The sequence below is a fragment of the Macrobrachium rosenbergii genome, chromosome 8 (genome assembly GCF_040412425.1).
Source record: "Macrobrachium rosenbergii isolate ZJJX-2024 chromosome 8, ASM4041242v1, whole genome shotgun sequence".
Classification (NCBI taxonomy): Eukaryota; Metazoa; Arthropoda; class Malacostraca; order Decapoda; family Palaemonidae; genus Macrobrachium; species Macrobrachium rosenbergii.
This window is the reverse complement of record NC_089748.1, coordinates 20,762,772-20,784,132: the sequence shown is the minus strand read 5'-3', so window position 1 is coordinate 20,784,132 and position 21,361 is coordinate 20,762,772.

The following is a 21,361-nucleotide window of genomic DNA, read 5'->3' as shown; positions in this document are numbered from 1 at the left end:
AATAATAATAATAATAATAATAATAATAAATACGGTTGCAAAATTCTGCACAGGAATAAGGGAGTGTAACGAGTATTGTGAATGCATTACTAGCGTAATATTTGTCCTCACCACCACACCACAACCAATTTCTTGCAACGAACATTCTGACTTCCGAAGAAGACTGCACCAGTACGGTTCTTGGACAGATAAAGAACTTGGATAATAAATTTTCCCGATATGTTCATGAAACACAAAAGCCCATGATGAGGGCATGAGGGTCATGTTCAAGATTACTGGGTCATTAATGCACAAGTCATCTGAAAGGGCTTTATTGTAGTAGTTTGCATGCATGTAACTTTCTATCTGTTATATCATTTCGGTACAGTCAGACAAGCATAAGGGCAAACTCTTATCTCCCACATGTATGTAAGCCGATCAACCTCTGTACGAAATTTGACAGCAATCCTTTCAGCCGTAGAGAAGCTGTACAGATAAGCTAGGTTTAATGGACAAGTTTATAGACAGACGAACAGGCTATAAAACTTCATGTACCTTTATTATGATAATCTACCTTTTTAGCAGGTTTGACTACAATTCATTCTAATTATGATAAATGTGATGATAAAGAAAGTGTCACAAATGGTTATGGACAGAGAGGCATACAATCTAGTCGAAAACACTGCAGTTTCGTTTGCTGAAACGGAGTTTTAGATTAGGGCATGATGCTGTGATATTCATTATAACGAAATCGACTTTGCTAATCATTCAATATATATTTCAAAAATCATTTGATTTTATTGCTGAAGAAACGTATAACTAAATAACAGACCTCTGAAATACAGTCATTACTTTTTACTATATGCAGCTGACCAAACGAAGGGGATTGTTATCACATTTCCGCAAGAAATAAATGTAAAACGACAATAAAATGTGCTAAAGGAACAAAAAATGGACAATATTGTTGTTAGTAACAGAATTATAAAGGAACTGAGATTAATTTGCATACGCTGTATTCAACAACAACAAAAAAACTCACTTCAGGGCACAAAACACTAAAACAGTATGGAAAAAATAAAAGAAAAGAAATATTACTCTCAAGGTGTCCCTTGCATATCAAAACAGAGTAATGAATAAATGAGCGGATTAGGGAGAAGGAAATCGAATATGAAACAAAACTAAACCGACTGAGAGTAAAAATGAATAGGAAAAGAAAAGAAATCCGAAAGAAGTTGAATACTAAGTGGGATAAAGGGGAGAGAAGTAACGAGAAAAACATATACTTAAAACCCAAAAAATAATAAAGAATTAACATAAACGATGAAAGAACACCTACAAGTAGTAATTATATAAACTGGGATAAACGCATACAGGGTATGTAAGTGGTTGTAAGCAAATCCGAATTCCTCTTAAACATCATTACGCTCTCAAACACACAAGCACACACACATACAAGCGCACACACACATATATATATGCGTGTGTGTGTGCACGTGTGTGTATATGTTTGCGTGTGCGTGCTCTTTTACTAGAAAATCTCACCTAACAGAAAATTAAATAAATTCCTTGAAACAAGAACGAAATTTGTTGACAAATGCTTGCACTTTAGCTAATACAATATTCTGGAAGGCACAAGACCCGACCTAAAAAAAAGTCTCGTTAGGATAATATGATAATACGGCCCGACGTTACACAACAAAAAATAACTAAACGAAGTTAAATTATATGCGATTATGACATACTGTTAAAACTCACAGATGTGAATATAACTGAAAACGGACAAGAGACACGTGCCACCAGTAACACTTGAAAAGTTGAAGCAATTTTGGCCTAAAATGGAAATAATGTTTTGCTTCTTCTAGAGTAGCTAATATGAAAGAAAAAGAAAAAAATTTAAATGTTGTGGCCGATAATTACTAAAGAATCCATGTTCTTACAGCCCATAAAAAATATATTTGGCAGTTTATATGTATACATGTATGTATGAATGTATGCATGTATATATGTATGTATGATTGTATATATATATATATATATATATATATATATATATATATATATATACACACACATATTATATATATAATATATGTATACAAAATAAAAATAAACAATAAGGACCGATACATGCATAGAAACGTGCTAGAATGAAAATCTATCGTACACTGTCTGTCTATGTGATCGATGTGAGGCTTACGGCCATTGCCTAGGGTGATAATGTGACAATGCTTTGGAATTTGCTAGTATACAGGGTCCTATAATATATATATATATATATATATATATATATATATATATATATATATATATATATATATATATATATATCATCAGTGTTTCTCAAACCTTTTTACCTAAGGGCGCACCTACGAAAAACCAAAACTTTTGGGGCGCACCTTTGATTTCGATATGGAAAAATTAGTCATGAAATTTGACAATAAGAAAATGATAAAGACGTACCTGAAATAATCATTTATTTTTAAGATATTTTTCATTTGAGAGTTTCAATGTGAAACTTGCTTGATGAGATTTCGCAATTTTCTGAATTTTTGGCCTTGTATATGATAAACATACTCTCATCTCTTCATCAGTGCATTTAATATTTGATCTGTTTTCACATTTAATGTTAGTAGAAAACATCCTTGTTCACACAGAGACGATGTGGACAGCTGCAGTAAAACAGTCAAAGCTTTCCTAGCTATTGAAGGATATTCTTCTTTGATTGAAATCCAGAACTGACCAATGGGCACCTCCGTCTGCTTGATCTTTAAGCCACGATCAGTAGTTATGGTAGCCAGCTCCTCCTCTTCTCCTAGCGAAAAGCCAGCGTTATCAGTTGAAATGTCAAAGAAAGGGCTGCGAATCCAATCGTACTGGTCGGTTCAGATTACCTTCCAGAATTTCTAAGTGATCCCCTAAAGGAATTAAATTGTCTGAATGGCCTTCTTGAACCAAAGGAAACATTTCCAAACGGCCTAATCTAGCTTTTTTTTTTTTTCCAAAGTGCTGGTTATTTCTGGATTGCTTGAAATTTTTCGGTAGATAAGAGAAGGTTTTCATTTCCATTTTGCATGGACACGTTCTGACTATTCAGGTGTTGAAACATTTCGATCAGATGTCTCATTTTTGAAGTCCAAAACTCACATCTCATAAGTTAAAAGAATTTACTTTTATTTTCTTTTTCAAAAGATAATGATAGTTCTTGACGAAGTTCAGAGTAATTTACCTCTTGATAGCCATCTAACCTGTGTGTGCAAAAGTAAGCGTGTGTTGTGAATCCATGTTTTCACAAAGTAGCTCAAATATACGAGCTTTTACCATTTCATCAACTTGGTCTTTCAATTTAATACCAAATGTTTTTGTCATCAGGGCGCCTCTATGCAAGAAACAATGATTTATTATAAAGTTGGGATGGGGTTGCTTTACAAACGGTGCAAGACCTTCCATAGAACCAATCGTTGATGGAGCTTTATCAGTACAAACCCCGGCACACGACTTCCAGGATAAATTCCATTTCTCAAAAGAATGATTTAAATTATGAAGCATATCTTCGCCAGTAGTAGTGGTAAGCAGTTCTTTGCAACAAAGATACTGATTTACTATAGTTTCCCCATCAATAAAGCGAATAAAGGCAAACAACTGCGCTTGTTGGCTATGTCAGTTGGTTCATCAACTTGGAGTGCACAGTGTTAATCCTGAAGTTTATTACAGCAGACATTTTCTTCAATATTGTTAGAATGCACCTCCGAACACTATCATTTGATAATGGAATTTTACTCATCTGTTTCTCTACATTGTCTGCTGAAATGGTCTCCACCATCTTTTTGCAAGCGGCCAAAATAATAGATTCAGCGAGAATATGTGACTTCATTTTTACGGCTCTCATTTCCGATATTTCCTAAAAAGCGATTTGAGCTTTCTCAGACACCGTTGCTCTCCCTTTGAAAGCGTTGATCAAGTAATCTTTTGAAATAACTTAAGTAACGTCTTTTCCTTGAAGATTACAGTGTGATGTTTGAAAATGCTTGCTTCATTTACTAAGAAGCATCGACTCTGACATTTTGCATCCACAAACCAAACAGTGGCTGAGGCTGATTTTCATCTCCAGCCCACGTGAAGGAAGCCATAACTTGAACAACTTCTGTCGTGTTTGCGAATGGGTCTGCTCTTATTTTTCTTGGCTGGACGCTTCATGCCACTCGAAATAGTTTCATTATTAGAATCAACTTCTTCACTGGCGCGTTTGTTTAAAAATCTATTCATTGTATGGGTACTTTATTTTTTTTAAATATGTAAAACAAAATTATGATTCACCGAGTGTCTTGAACGAGAACTTTGAAAAGCAATATAGCAGAGCATGGGTATCTCCTCAAACTGACCACAATCGCAGAAGTCTTCGCATTTATTGGACAAAGAGGTCATTGTCCCGAATTATGAACCCCCCTTGAAATGTCATTCGCCAAATGGTGAAGTTATTAACCTGGATTATGTGTCATCAACCTGGAATACTGTATTTTGGTTTAGTCTTACTTAATTCTATCATCTATTACCAACTGACCTCAGGGGAAATTTGATACCAACTTTGTCCTTTTCATTTACCATACGGTGAAGTCATTGGCCTTTACCGGTTGTCATTTTTGGCTAACATTTCAAAAGGAGATTAGCGGAATATGGAATTATAGACAATAACTATTTTTTTCGAGAGAGAGAGAAGAGAGAGAGAGAGAGGTGAGTAATGAACCGATTTAAATCCCCTAAGAAAGGTAAAGGGAAAGGACTGTCCATTGCTTCTTGAAGATAAAGCCATTAAGGAATTTACTTTCCAGTTCAAAATGTCAAGTGGCAAAGACTTGACTCAGACTTAGAAACCACATACTTGATGTCTCTAAAATATATGAAAATCAAAGTTTTAAAATATAAACATATTACATAAATTAAATCTTTTGTTATCTTGGGGCGCACCGGTTGAGAAACACTGATATATACACAAATTATATATATAATATATGTATACAAAATAAAAATAAACAATAAGGACCGATACATGCATGGAAACGTGCTAGAATGAAAAACTATCGTACACTGCCTGTCTATGTGATCGATGTGAGGCTTACGGCCATTGCCTAGGGTGATAATGTAACAATGCTGTGGAATTTGTTAGTATACAGGGTCCATCCTTCATTCATCAGTTACAAAATTAAAGCGTATGTGTTATTAGTGTCTTGTTTTCTATGGAGGAATACACTATTTGACAAAAACTGTTTGAAGTTTCCTAATACCTGTGTAATCATATCGGCAAGAATGACGGTACGATGAGAGATGTTCGAGACAGTAGGTCTCAAACTTAAGGATAGCTGTACCGTCTAAAAGTCCGAATTACTAGGGGACCCACATGACCAAAAAGGCCGTATTTTCGGAGTAACCCATCATAATTTAGGCACAAGATCAGACCTCATTTTTGGTTAGTTTAATGTCTCTAGATTGACATTCCAGAGGTCTGCTCGGAAATCTCTCTTGCAAACATATTGAAAATTCCATCTGAAACGGTGTACCCACTTGAAAATAGGATCCGAAAACGACAATGATTAAACTGTTTTTTGCTGTAAATTTTGCTGTAACGACATTTTTTGTGGCTAAATTTATATGTTTTTTATGTTGAAAATTCGTTTAAAAACATTTTCAGTTGTGTATCTATTACCCATATCTTGGAGTTCAAGATGGCGGCCGTCAATCATCGATACCGTCAAATACCCTTTTTAGGAAATGACTAATAAAAGTTGTTCATATCAGCCAAAAATCCTTTCCATCAATGGTAAATGGACATAAAAAGAATCAATAGCTACTATGTGTTTAAAACTGTTACCTATTTGGCCACGTATATCCTAATTTATTCATATTTCGTCATATTACTCATAAAAGTATAATTTTCAGTTTCAGCAACACAAAACTTTTCACAATTTATTTTGACATAACACTGCTTGACATTTTGTGGCTAAACATATGCTTGCAATATCAATTATAACATAAAATTTAGGCTATTGATTAAGAAATCATTGGGTAGCATCCTTGAATTTTAGATTGCCTAAATGATAAAAGCAAAAATCACAAAAACATAATCCATGAAGCAACATACAAATGAAGGAAAAAAATATATTTTCTAGTTTAAAAAAAAGTCTTAAATATTTTTTTACACACTAACCTTGATGGATTATGTACTCAAATTTTTAATTTCCAAAAACCTGGTCATTATTATCATTCAATTTTTACATCACTTGCATATTGATAGGAAAGATTGATATTTATGTACACTCGGCAAGAAAAGTGAGGATACAGTTTTCATTAGATTTCGTTCATCGAATTTTTATTTTTTTCTTACAGAAAACACATAATCTCGGTAAATTTACTCTAGAATATGAAAATACAATGCAAATTATATCATATATGTTAAATCTGCAAAACAAAAACGTTCAGATACTTAAAAACACCATGCATGTCCGAAGTAATCAGAATTTCTCAGATGACTTCGTTCATAGAGATCTAAAAGATAGTGTATGGATATCTCGGTGTAGTACTGTTTATCAGAACGGCAATATTTACTCGTTTTCCGTTATGAACAGGTTTATTATTGCATCATCATGCGAGGTAATGATAATTTCTTTAATTTTACAGATTCATATTTGTATTTCACGGTGTTAAGGTCAGCTGGAATTAATGGCAGTAAATGTTGTGACAGCTAGGGCAGGTTGACCCAATCTATTTAAAACCGCAAGAGCGTTCTCTTTGATGTGCGGAGTATCGGGATAACTTCGGCGGGAAAACGCAAGTAACTGGATGTTTCTTAACGTTGCCAAAGTCTGTCTGTCTGTCTGTCTGTCTGTCTGTCTCTCTCTCTCTCTCTCTCTCTCTCTCTCTCTCTCTCTCTCTCTCTCTCTCTCCATTGCTAAAACATACTGTACAAATATAGCTCAATCTCTAAAAGAAAAAAATAATGAAATGAGTAGCTCTACATGTAGGCCTAGGCACAACAACAGCAACTCTCTCTCTCTCTCTCTCTCTCTCTCTCTCTCTCTCTCTCTCTCTCTCTCTCCATTGCTAAAACATACTATACAAATATAGTATCGCTCAATCTCTAAAAGAAAAAAAATAATGAAATGAGTAGCTCTACATATAGGCCTAGGCTTACACAACAGCAACTCTCTCTCTCTCTCTCTCCATAACATTGCATTCGTTTCTTTATTGTTCCCCAAGTTTTTCGTTGGACATTGCTCAAATTTAACTCTTGATTTCATTATGGAAGATCGTGTTTCCGATTATGCAAGCATTCCGTTCATTGTAGTGTCATAAATTCATATGTGCAAGGTTACTTCGTAGGTTATATGGAATAATGTTTATTTTGCTCAGAACTGTCGCTGCAAATTACAACTTGAACGAATACTGTAAAACACTACTGCATTTAAGTATCAATGATTTCAGAACCGTAGAATATGATTGAAAGTTATATGAGGTCAAGCAAAAACAAACACAATAAGACTTAGCTCCTCCCTTTCTAAAGTTGCCAGATGTCTCATTATTTAGCAATATATGTCCGAAGATTTAAAAAAACTGTATCCTCACTTTTCTTGCCGAGTGTACATTGAAATTATACAGACATGGAAAAATATTACAGGACATAGCCCGCACTTTAAGCAATCATTACTGCTCTCGTATGCTGAGTAACCATGGTTCTACCACATGTGAGGAAGTAACATTTCAATTGAAATTACTAAATTAAATCACATTAACAATATAAGAAAATCATCTGACGCCATCGCAATCCTAAATTAGTCAGTCACCATCTGCATCCATAGCAGTTCGAGCACACTTTTCCGGTTTTCCACCGAATTTTCATCCAACTGCACACTTGAAACCAGAAATAACACATGTACACTTTCTAAGACATCTGCTTTTGATGCATTTGCAGTAGCGGCTGCCAGCCACCTCTGGAAGTCTAGGTGATCGTTCCATCATTAATGGTACAAGATTCCCATCTGTCATTGTTCGACCAAACAATGTTGGGTTAGGCAATCCCACAATAAAGCTGCAAGCTGATCTGTATATGAAAAGTTGATATAAACTCAAAGAACATGCTGATAGATTGCATCTTCTGTAGGAGGAAGATGCTGTAGATCTCCTAGAGTTGTGCTATATAACGTTCCATCATGTTTTCCATATAACCTCAAGAAGAACGTTCGGAATGATTGTTTTACTTCGCCCGTCACCTCAAATCCATTGTGGTCCAGAAGAGTCATCATCTCTGTTGATGACTAGCTACCTTGAAAGCCTTTCTCTTGTCTTTACCATATGGAAAGCTTACAGCACCGCAACCTCTTAGTACATATCCACAGAGAAATGCTGATGTAGCCTGTTCAGGTTTTATGTTGTTCTTCTAACCCAACATCAAGGCAATTTTGTGACAGGGCAAGTAAGATGCATCTTTTTTATCCAGAGTTTTCTCAGACCTGGAATGCGAATGCTATGGTAGATTGCCAAAACAATGACATCAGTGTCTGTAGCCTGAATGAGGGCACGAGTATAGCCATGGTCACGAACACAGTAAGCCAGATGAGCAAATAAGCATGTGTCAGCTTCTTGATGTTCATCACATAGAAGGTTAGGAAGCATTTGGATTTCACCTCCATGTATTAAGACCGGTGTGTCATTTCAACCCTCCTAGATTCAGTGAGACATTATCAGGAATAAATTTCGGGAATCTTTCTCCGAGAAGTTTCCAGGAATTTTTCAAGTGCCGCTTTATTTTTAAGATTGGAGATGAATGATTTCCATGATGGTATTTTCAAAGTTTCATGGACCTCATATGTACGACTAGCCTCCTACTTTCTTTGCCATCGGTCTCGCTCAGATATCTTCAGACTCATATCTTTGTCATAACAGTCTCCTACGAAATGCACCATGTCACATTTTTTGGGTTTTGACTCCATCAACCTCTGAATATACCTCCTTGACATATGACTGAAAGTGGTACATCCTTTATCTTATTGCTTGTGAATGAATGCCATGGCATCCACAAGCATAATTACGCTAGTTTCCTCATGTGGGAAGTGATCATCTTCAATCCAAGAATCCCCAGTTGGTTCTTAACTGCTGCAATATATTCTGAATTGTTTCCTTTCTTCATACTGTAACTATGACCATCATCATTTGGTTCAAAGAGCGAGGTTGGTTACTCTGTCCATTCATAACAAAACGCATCAGCGTCGACACTATGCAAGAAATGCAGGCTCCGAACAATGTTGTTCTGCTCTTTAAACAACTTTGTTGATGTCTCAGATTTACCAGATTTATTAATTTTTACATCAAAGGTTTTAAGCTTCACTGATGCTACATTTGTGCTCCGAAATTTCTCGGCTATTGCTAATGCCTCAGTTCCTTTTTGTTTTGCATAAATTAGATCCTCTGAGTTGCATTTTTCTCCAGTTGCAATGTTCAGCAATTCAGAAGATGTGGAGGTGAATGGATTAATGAGATTATGAGTAATCAGCTGTTTGATATGATTAACAGCTGCTCGATCTTTTCGTGCCAGAATAGATCCTGGATAGTTTTCAGCGACTGTATCTTTTGTCATATGTACCATAGATTTCGTCTCCTCAGATATAGCTGTAAGTCCTGGTAAGACTTTCAAGTATTTCTCCCCAGCTGCTTCTTTCTGGGTAACACCTGTAAAGAGTTGTGTCTTTGCCTCTTTGTTATGTCTTTTCAAGGGCCATATCAAGCTCTTCGTTGGGTGAGTCGGTAGAGCTGCGGACTGGCACTCACTGGGCCGGAGTTCGATACCCCGGCCGGCTGATGAAGAGTTAGAGGAATTTATTTCTGGTGATAGAAATTCATTTCTCAATATAACGTGGTTCGGATTTCACAATAAGCTGTAGGTCCCGTTGTTAAGTAACCAATTAGTTCTTAGCCACGTAAAATAAGAAAATCCTTTGGGCCAGCCCTAGGAGAGCTGTTAATCATTAGTAAAACTAACCTTAAAGGGCCATATCTGACCAAATGCCATTAGAATAACCTTGGGCTTCATGAATTGTAAAGTGACCCCTGCAGAATTCTGCAGTATGCTCTTCTGGTAAGGTTCTCAGTGCATGCAAATAGTGAGGAATACATGCTATGTACTTTGTTTGGCCAGCACAAACCATATAATGTCAACATTTTTCCTACTTTATTAAGATACTCTTGTCACTTACCAGCTCTTTCAGCTTCAGTATATCTCTTGAAGATCAGAACCATTTAAATATACATTGGCCAAAACTGCGTCGTAGGATGCCCTTCTAATGATTCATCAAACCTCTAAGTTCTCTTATTCTATGGACAAGTTCTCTTATTCTATGGACACTTGTCAGCAGATTTGCATATGCATCTCTGATATATTGCTTGTCTTGTTCCCCAATGGCATCAGCAATCTTCTGGATGCAGTTCATATATGAAGTAACTGCATCCAACCGTTCCTCATTATAACTGAGACTCCATGCATCAGAGACTTCCCAATATAGCTCCAACATGGCGTGTGCTCACAAAGTCCAAATTATCTATAGCAAATTATGTGAATTTACCGTTGTCAATGTTACTTGGGATGAAAATGCCATCATCACCAACTGATTCAGCTATAAATGTAATGTACCGTTAGGTGTCCTGATAACTGGCACAGTTACCAAATCTATTCAACACAGTTGCTACCGTCTTGCTCATAGTCTGCTTCATTATATGCAAAGATGTCCCAATATGCTTAAGTAATGGCATGCCTCCTATAACTGCAGCAAAAACATCTTAAGCCAGATTGAGGACTTTCTCTCTGTTAACATCTTCAAGCTCGACTTTATCTGAACCATCTGTTACTAGCCATGCCAAAAAACTGTAGAGTGACTTTGGTATAAATTTGGATGTTGTTTCATAAGAGATTTGAATATTAAGATCTTCAGTTCGCCTCATAATCCCGATTCTTTTTATTCCTCCTTTAATTCCTTTTGTATAATTATAGCAGCATGACAAAGTACTCTTTTGTTACTTAGTGATGTGCTACATTCAACATTATCACTATCATCTCTTTGACCGTAATCAGAATGATGGTCATCTTCTAACTGTCTTATCTTTCCCATCAAATAATTTATTGTCATAGTCGAAGTACATATTGTAGAGGACTTTCCTCGTTAGGGTACAACGATAACTTTCTGACCATGTGACTTATAATAAGACTCATGTTGTTGTTTGATAATAGAGCATTTATAGTAAGCAACTGTCCACTTTCAAGAAGCCAGTCACGGTATTTTAAGTGCGACACACTCATCAAGATGATACTCTCAGGATCTTCAGTTAGTTGGTCATTTATGAACTTTAGCAACCAATTAATTCCATTGTCAGTAAGATTTTTTACCCAAAAGACATAGATTTACACTCAAATAATGTGTTATTATGCCTAATGGGTGTAGATATACAACAAAACATAATTTCTTTAGGGTACGCTACTTCAAATGAAATTTTCAGCATGTTCGAAAGAGAAATTTTTGAGCAGACCTCTAGATTATCAATCTAGATACAGTTAAGCAAAAAAAAAATTTAGCTTTGCCCTTGTGCCAAATTTATGATGGGTCACCTCCAAAATTTGGCCCTTGGGTCCCCTAGTAAATACTAGCGCTCTACAATATAGAAATAAATATATATTTTTCACTATTTGTCTTTTCCTCTTAGCATGTGCCTGCCTTTTTCGATCGTCTTATTCGTCCATGAGGTGGGTAATTTCCTTGTTTGTGAGCGGCAGATTGGGCGCTAACCACGGATGCTTCGAACGTGAATACGAGTATACCGCTGTACTGCTTGTCAAAATTGCCAGAGTAACAAATTGCTAATACATTCCTTTACATTACCTATCATGCCACATAAAAGAAACAATATTAATCATAATTAATGCAGAAGGAAGACAGTGTTTTATATTGGTTTCTTGACAGTGATCTCATTAAGATGGCAAAATAAACACGTAAACATTGTTACAAACATATAAAACCCCTATGTATGGCTTTAGAATAGGAAATCGTATTTCCAAAATCTTTTTAATCCTATTTTCTGGGAAATAAGGTGCAGTGAAGAAAATGTACTCAAAGTCTAAATGTCTATGACAAATCATTTACTAAAAGATTATAAATAGCCTTTGTTACACAAGATGGATTCGCCAGTCAACAGAAAGCTAGTAAATGCCAACAATAGTAAACAAGTAAAAAAATGCGAAGAAGGTTTCTTTGGGGCAATCGTGTTTTCTGTACAGCATATAATGCTGTATGAAACTCTCAGCCACGGGCCATGAAACTCTCAGCCGCGGCCCATGAAACTTTCAGCCACGGCCCGGTGGTGGTCTGTGTTGCTGGCATCTTTAGCGGTGCTAGACGCACGATCACGGCTAACTTTAACCTTAAATAAAAAAACAACTGAGGCTAGAGGGCTGCAATTTGGTGTTTGATGATTGCTGCAATTTGGTGTTTGATGATTGGAGGGTGGACGGTCTACAAACCAATTTGCAACCCTCTAGCCTCAGTAGTTTTTAAGATCTGAGGGCGGACAGAAAAGTGTGGACGGACAGACAAATAGCCATTTCAATAGTTTTCTTTTACACAAAACTAAAATGAAATGAATTTGAAGAACAATTGACTCAAGGTTCGAAATAAAGTCCTCAAAGGAAAAAATTAAATTTTGGGAAAGGATAATAGTAATACATAAGTTTCGGTATATCATTGTAAAACGTTTGCCTATATCTGTAGATTATGGTCAAGGTAATATAGAGGCAAAAATGAAAACAGCATCGATAAGAGCTACAACTGACACAGATGTTGAGTTTCTTCAAAAATAAAAGTTGAAACATTACTGGAATACCCTAACGTCTTATTATTATGCAAATAAAATATATAAATACGAAACAAACATTTCAGCGATTAAAAAAAAAAGCGAAAAAATCCTGCTGGTACTAGATTTCTGTTTCATTAATTGACAATAAACACATTCCAAAATTGCAACTGGAAAATATAAAGTACTGGTGAGCACTCGCAGCAAATAAAAAGGTTATAAAAATTACTTTCACAGCTAACATTGGTACAAATCAGTTCAAGGAAATATAAGTTTTGGCAAAAACAGACTTTCAAAGGGAAATATACAACAACTTTATATATATATATATATATATATATATATATATATATATATATATATATATATATATATATATATATATATATATATATATATATATATATATATATATATATATATATATATATATAGTTTTATATATATATATAGAAAAAGTCTGTTTTTGCCATAAGAGATAGAGAGAGAGAGAGAGAGAGAGAGATATATACTCGGAATATATAGTACTTATGAACACTCAAAGCACATAAAAAGGTTATAAAAATTACTTTATAGCACAACTAAAATTGGTACAAATCAGTTCAGGGAAATATAAGTTTTGGCAAAAACAGACTTTCAAAGTTATATAAAAACTACGTATGTACAACAACTTTATATATACATATATATATATATATATATATATATATATATATATATATATATACATATATATATATATGTATATATATATAATATATATTTATATATATATATATATATATATATATATATATATATATATATATATTATATATATATATATATTTGCTGACTGTTCACAAGTACTATATATTCCATATTCCAGTACTCTCTCTCTCTCTCTCTCTCTCTCTCTCTTTCTCTCTCTCTCTCTCTCTCTCTCTCTCTTCTCTCTCTCTCTCTCTCTCTCTCTCTCTCTCTTTCTCTCTCTCTCTCTCTCTATATTTCTCTGAACATATATATATGTATGTATGTATGTATGTATGTATGCATGTATGTATGTATGTACCCGTATGTGTAATGTGTCGTGGATATCACAGGGAAGTTACAACTCATATTTTTCCTGACACACAGACATAAGGAATATGTTTAATGAAAGCGGATGAGGAACAGACGAAGTCATTCCAGTTAGTATAAAAAAGTCAACGTAGGAAGACGGTCCGATTAAACTGACACCGTGAAAGTAATCTCCACGATGTAAATTATTCCAAGGGGACGAAAGGTAACAAAGACTGACTCTTGAACGAAAAAACAAATGCACCTTCATCGCTCTTAGCTGATTGAGATATCTTCCTTTTTAAACATTTTATATATTCTTACATTTAATCCCTGATTAAAAATAACTTTGAGCTTTCTAAAGATCAGCATTTGACTATCTTTTATTTTACGAAAATCAGACCCATATTAAAATACATTTACAAGACGAAGATGGCATTTTGAGATATAAATATATCATTCACATTTTCAATAAACTAGCAGGATAAACTGTAACTTATGGTTTTGGTCCCTTCCTCACCTTGTTGTCAAAATAGTTCAGCTATGTCTTGTCACGATTTGCATTATAATCTATAAAAAATGTTCTGTAATGCCTAACAACAATGTCAAGTGTTATTTAATTATGGCAGGCGTAAATTCAATAAGTTTTCTTAATTAGTAAGAAGAGGAAAACAAAACACGACATGCGCTACTTTCCAGTATCTGAAAAGAGCTGGTGACAAATCAACTATTATTCCGAAAAAAGGAAATATGATTTTCCAGTATCATTAAGTGAAAATTACACTGTATTATATTACAATATATTATGTTATATTCACCATCCCGCTCAGGTAAAAGTAACAAATAACAAATGAATGTGTAAAGATTTTAGTGAACATTGATATACCGTTATAATGGATGTAGATGAGTAAAATCAAAACCATATCTATTTTATAGTAGCCGGTACAAAAAATCCTACCAATACATGCCGTTCATAAAATAAACAGATAAAGTTATATGAAACATTTTCAGTATAACTACTGAAAGATCTTGTAAGTATATCATACACTACTAAGGTCTAAGGTTTTCATGACAATAGTTCCGGATACAGGCAGCAAGTACTAATACGTTGATTACGAATTCATTGAACTGAGAAATAATTTTGTACATTAATGAGGAAATTTACAGGTGTAGCGGCAGTAAAGCAAAACTGAATTTTGCTTATATGCATTACACATTTACTTGTAAACTGGAATCAACAGGAAGCAAACACAGATTTAAATGAGGATGTTATATGAATTTCTCATCCTATTCGAATGATGATGCGACGGGCTTGATAATTTCCCTTTGAGATGAACGACAGCATTGGCCATCTTGATTGAAATATTGCAAGGGAAATTGCTGGGTAAATTAAACTTCTCTAGGATTAAAGGATTCCATTAATGAAGGGCTGAGAAAAACACATCATCTAACATTTCAGCCCCAACATCAAACACCGCGATTAATCAATTCGTCACGGAGGAAAAGGAAGTGGCGCTAATGTCTGTCTCTGTCTCTCCGTCTCGTCCTCATCAACACATGTAAGGATATTTATATTCTAATATATTCAGACGCTAGTCTAGACAGTCGATGCATTTCAGACATGTCAATAACACACACACAAACACACACACACTCAGAGAGAGAGAGAGAGAGAGAGAGAGAGTAGAAAGTCCTAATCAGTCTATAAAATCGCCCTCTAGATGGGTTTCTATTTAGATTCCGATATCCCTATAGTGATAGACCCTAGGTCTTTATCATTCCCCTGATCAAGCTAAAAACAGCCCAGCCATCTTCAAATTACGCCCCAAATTTATTTTCTAGGCTCCGTTTAAAACCAAATGACACTTAATTCATGGAGCATCTGAGGACAATAAAAAATTCATGTGTGACAATTAACATTGTCACAAACAGTCAACAAACATTTATAAACATACAGTACGCTAATTATGATCTTAACAAATCTGTGAGTGATGGTTAAAATTAATGATGGATATTATGGGGAATAATTAAAAAAATATAAAAATATAAATATTTCCAAAAATAAATATTGTCACAACAAGTTATATAACATCAATAAACATGGCGCATATTATTAATATATGTCTAACAAACTTGTGAATAATTATAAATTCTGAGGATAGTGGTGATTAATGAATTAAAAGAAACACTAATGAATGCAGATGCATGAAAAAAGATTGATAATGGCTAAAAATGGTTTCACTCCCCGAAATATGAGACGTTCTTGTCTTGTTTATTATTTCTGAAGAGTAGTCACTTGCATTCACGGGCAGGGGGAGTTAACAAGGAGCGGGGAAGGCCGGCAATGTTGATATGAGTACACTGGAATTTCGTTAACAGTGCGCCGAGCTGACAAAAATGCAAGGGCATGGCATGGTCTGCTGTATTTCCATGACGATACAGGCTCAGTCGTCGTCACATTGTTTGGCAGTCTTCATGGCACTGAAAGCCGCAGATATTTTTTTAATTTTGTGCCTTTTGTTCTTGTTCTAGCTAAGAGACGTCTGCTCCAGCTCGCCTGCCATCAACAAAAGCTTTCGTGAGCCGCACACACTTGTTGCAGGCATCTTTCTTAAAGTGGCGAAAACTGATATTATGATGGTGACTCAAAGTATTATGTAGCATTTTAACTCCACTCACGGCGACATAAGGTATTTTTCGGATAGTGCCGCGATGCTGGGGTGAGATTAAACGTTGCCGATTAAGGGGCGTGTTCATGGGTGTGGTCTTCTAATGTTGTTTCTCATTCAGACAGCTTCCCATAGCAACATAAGTCCGCAAGGGAGTTACTGTATGAATGGAGAGGAGGGTGCCTTTGCAGTTTGTTATTTACTTGCCCTTAAAGGCCACAGAGTAGCTCAATGCCCTTTTGATTGGCTTCCTGTGATAATTCTTTGAATACGCTGCCTGCTGGTTGAAGTTCCCCAATGACCAGGATGCCTTGCAGATCACATTAATCACCTCATACCCCACTTCAGAAAAACACTCTTCCTTACATTGTCACAAGGGGGACCGACCCTCTTGACTGGAACAGTTTTCTAGGCATCAACCATCTTAACAAATCTATAATAGGATAAGAACAGGTCTTTTTTTTGCATTTCAGGGGCATCAGTAGACCATTTTTTGGTCTACCAACCCTTCTTCTTCCTTTTTCCACTTGTTCCGGGTGTTCAGCTTCTCCAGTGGAAGGTTTCACAGGTTGGGAATCACTGTTGGTGGTGGCACTGGCACTGGCTTCGAAACTGATAGGGTTGGCACTCTTGCCCGCACGTCTGGGGCTGCTAGTGGAACAAGAGGATCGTTCATCATATTCTGTGTGATAATCACTGCTGAAGGGATGCATCCATCTGCTGTGTCACTGTCAGTAAATCTAAATAATAATGACGTCTCTTTGCTTTTTTTCACGTTAGACTATTAGCCTTCCCTTTACTTTTTCCAGTTCCCTTCTTATTTTATGATCACTGCTTTTCTCTTTACCATACCTATTACGACACTACCTTTCTCAATAACAACACAATCACCGAGATTAATTACCGGAATGGGCCCATAATCATCACTATTAAAAATTATCTGGACAGAAACATAATCCAAAATAGCTTTAGCTTTACCACAGAAGCCACCAAACAAGTGCTATTTTCCCCTATCCGGGCGCAGCCAGGCCGTATCGAAACTTCCATAAAAGCTACATTGCCTGAACTCATTATAGCCGTCATAATATCGCTCGGATTAATAATAACGATGATTATGGCGATAAAGTTGTCTATTTACGGTGTGCTCACTTGTGTCCAAAGAATACCGTATATTCCCGAGCGCTGATTGGCTCGCACGTGACAATAACAAAAGCGGTGATTGGCTGGTCTACCGCTCCGCATTATAACATTAGCTGAAATGGCAGAGGGTCCTTATAACAGCACTTCAGAAAGTATGGTGCGTGGCGTGGCTGTCCAACAGCATGTCTTACAACTTTGCTTCGGTGGCAGAAATTTCTCACTGTCTGTAAACATGGTGCGCAGTAACTCGCAATAGAAGAAAACGCTTTGCATTAAAAGCAACTTCCGACCGTAATGGATGCGGTACATGGCACTCATTATGTTACATTTTTATCGAATGTCTGAGGAAGCGAGTCCCATTCTAACCCGATTTCGTTGGAGGTGGCACACGACATGTTCCTCGAGTAATGGCTAAATTATACTTTAAAAAAAAAAATGGTGAGGAAATGAAGATCGCTAAACCATGTAATAATAGAGCGCAGGTGGATGAGAACGATAATGGATACATTGGTGAGAGGAGTGAATGAAAGTCTATCTGATCATTATTAACTTGACTGAGCAAGTTCTTGTTGAAGAGGAAGAGGTTTAAATGTGTCTGATAAGATATCAAAAAGAGCATACAAGGAGACAACGGATGAACTATGTGCTATGATTAGAGACAAGGTGGAAGCAGTATATGGAAAGTATCTATAACTTAAGGAATGGGGAAAACTGCCACCGGGGAGAGGTTCTCAGTGACAGAAGAAACAGCTAATGGTAGGATTATGATTTGGGAGGTTTAGCAAAGGAAAATACATTTGAAATTTAATTGTACTGCAGACAGAAAAGCGCCAGAGATGAACGATTTACAAGTGTAGAGGGTTATTTTCTTTTGTGGATATGATTTGTAAGATCATTCTCGACTACTAAAAGATCTTGAAGCGTGCGTTAGTATATTTAGAGGGGAAGCCACTGGTTTAGTGGAAAAGTAAGTTTAAGAGAAGGGTGCATTATGTCTCCATGATTTTTAATGTCCTTATTGATGGAGTGACATGATAACCCTAAGAAAGAGAATTACACGTAGATGCAAAGTTACAGGCTAAGTAAATGATATAAATGGAGTGTAGAGTGCTTATTATTTACAAATAATAAGGTACGTTATGAGAATAGTCAAGAAAACACTAGAGGAATTATAGAAAAAGTTTGAAGGCTTTTTCAAGGGAAAGTTAAGAGTCAGTATGGATAAGATTAATGATATGAGAATCAGAAAGATGGAAAATTGAATGTTGATATGGCTGGTAATACGACGATGTGAGAATGAGAAAAGGTCAAGATAGGAAGGTACAACAACTGTAAGTGGTCGGTGATGTTCTGGTAATGATCCGTCTGCGTAGCCGTTTCAAGCAGTCCATTTAGGGAAGTTTTCTGGGAAATGACTTCATTAATGATCCTTATAACTGATAATTATCTCATATTACACTCTAGAATCACGCCTTGAGTGTAAAGTCCGAGAATTACCAAAATCTGTCTCCTAAAATTTTTTCCATATATAAGAAATTTTAGATAAATTTTTGAGGAACGTAAAATCTCAGTGTTGTCAGGAAGTTGCATAAAAGTGAGAAAGTCAAGAACTCCACCATTAAGCTGCAAAAGATGTAGCCATTTCCAAAGCAATTTTTATAAATGGAAAAATGGAATCGTTACATCAGACATAATTACTTCCAAAACAAGAACAAGACGATATTAGCTGGCGTAAACACAAAAAAGCTTATATAAATACAGTAATTAACATTGCATATACATTGCAAGCTTTCCACTTGAGGGTGCATTTAAAATGAAAAACATTTAACATTAAAATGCTCTATTTAAAGAAAATCTCGTAACAGCTTGGTTCAAGGAATGTTACGAATTCAGGTTCCACATCCAAGCTCGTATTCCATCAGGTAGCGCCCCAGCCAACATGCCATCATATCAGCGTGAAATTCAAGCAAGATTGCACAACGCAGCAAATTGGTTGGCATGTCGTCATGCATACGCATACGTTTTAAACCATGACTTTTGGGGGCGTCCCCGTGGATTCTATGCATTGTCCAATACAGAGGCACCAGAAACATATTTGAGCAAGAAATGGATGGCACTCGGGAAGTGTCGGCCAGTGGATGAGATTTCAGCATCGAAAAATAGAATTTCCCAAGAAAAGCATCACGCTGAAAAAGGACTTTCACACTAACGCTTATCCGTTATCTCTCTCTCTCTCTCTCTCTCTCTCTCTCTCTCTCTCTCTCTCTTCGTTCGCAGGTCAAAGAACAATAGGCAAGATCGGCTGTTTAATGAGAATGACAAGGAAAATAAGAAGGAAGGAAGAGGAATTTGAAATTGCAATGATGATGGAAGGCGGAAGAGAAAGAAGGGGAAAATTACGTGTGGGATGTAAAACATTTGTGTTGGACGAGAAATGAAACAGAAAAAAAAAGACGTAAGGAAAGCAGATGGGAAACGGGAGGAGAAAGGCATAATAAAAGATAAAAGAAACTACGAGTATGAATGAAAATAGAAAGACACAAAAACCACTTCACAGAAGAAAAAACACAGCTTCCCACAGTATATAAGGATTCTTGCAAACAGCCGCAGGTATATTTCTTTTCTTCAGAATCTTGATGCCTTTAGCCTGAAATGAATTAGCTTCTAATTTCAAAATTAACACCACACTACATGATTCATCAATATATTTTCATTTGCACATTTTGATTGTGTACACTAGTTTCTCTGTTGTTTTTATCATATCTAAACACATTCTTAATAATAATTTCGAGAAGCCTTTGAGCATTCCTAAGTAGTGGAGACCAATTCATTTTAAGCATGAATAGACAAACCTTAGTACTTTCCTAAGTCATTCTAAATTCTGGATTTACCTTTTTGACACCGGGTGGATTAGTAAATTACTTTTTTATCGTCTACTTTGTCTATAAAAAGCAGGTCATTCTGTCTGATATATTATACATCAATTTACTGTCATCAATACGACTACAAATAATAAGTATAATGTTTCTTTTTCTAATAATGGAGCAAGGACGTGTCAAATTAAACTCTGGCATGACGTGTTTTCAGTAAATTATGTCTAAAGGCCAAATTTTTAAACTTTTATTCCGAGAACACTTTTGGTAAATTGCTTTGGTTGTGTTATGCGGAGTTCAGTTTACATACCCAATGTCAAGTATTGTTTTCCTCTCTCTCTCTCTGGTATAAACATACACACCCAAATATCAGCAGACGCGCGTATTAACACCAGTTCCCACACACCTTGGTCATTCGGGAGAAACGGAACAGTTGCTTTGTTTTCCCACAGAATTACCAAAGCAACTTTAAACATTCGGAAAAAATCTTGTTGCTGCAAGAAATGAAGAGCAGAAGAACGGGAAAAAAGAGAACACAATGAGCATGAAAAATAAAGAAAGCGAAAACAAGGTAAAATAAAAGCAAAGCGTAAATGTTCCACATATTTTTCGGGCCACCTGTAAGTAGAGAATGAGAAGACTTAATCAAATTTCGCAGTGAATGAGCCATTGTTTAAAGGGTCATTTTTGCATCCGTAAAAATAACTCTTTTCCTGGAGGAAAGGGGAAAAAGAAAATGAAGTTTTCGAGTATAAAAGAAGTTGACACTTTAATGTAACTCGT